The sequence below is a fragment of the Clytia hemisphaerica genome, unplaced genomic scaffold, assembly GCF_902728285.1.
Source record: "Clytia hemisphaerica strain Z4C2 unplaced genomic scaffold, Clytia hemisphaerica genome assembly, whole genome shotgun sequence".
NCBI lineage: Eukaryota > Metazoa > Cnidaria > Hydrozoa > Leptothecata > Clytiidae > Clytia > Clytia hemisphaerica.
In genome coordinates this window covers 1-741 of record NW_027103449.1, presented here as the reverse complement: position 1 = coordinate 741, position 741 = coordinate 1, and positions in this window count along the sequence as shown.

Sequence of the window (741 nt, the reverse complement as noted above, 5' to 3'; positions counted from 1 at the left end):
CCCAAAATGGCATAAACAAAGGAAACGTCATCAGAAAAAGTCCAACAAATTTACCGACTCGCCGACTCAATTCTACTCAATTTTCTAGAGTCGGTCGGGCGACGCAAAACGAAGATATTTGTGATTGCCGCGTAGAAGATATACTGTCAACTGCCCTATCTTGGGAGGATTGGTCGAAACATGGGACTGTTGATATCTAGCCTGTATTTTTACTTACTGTTAAATCTCTTTCTTTGACAACAAATTTGTTTTGATAACTCCACTAAGTTTATCAATTATACTTTCTGCCATAACATATCACGATAAGGGGTCACTCACATATCGATTCTTCCCACAACTAACCTCAAATTGATGCAAAGGCGTTGTTGGGGGTGAGAGTCTGTGACGCTTAGACATTTCACCAGAAATATCGATTTTTAAGACATTTATTCCATGACAAATGTTACTTTCCATATTTCTGTTCCTCCTTTCCTTAGTATTTCGTTCGCTTTGCTATTTCATTGAATAATTTTAACCAAAACAAACGGCTGCGCGAGTGACGTCAAACGTTATTGCAATATGCAATTTATTATCGTTATATTATTATTATTGTTATTCCACTATGGTCTCCTTCGTTCCGCCACTACAGATTCTTTTTATATTTCGATTTAAAAGCCTACTCGGTGCAAAAGAGAAATTGTGTATTTTTAATACACCGTTCATTAACTCAAATCAAATGACTTTGGAGGTTCAGTGAAATGG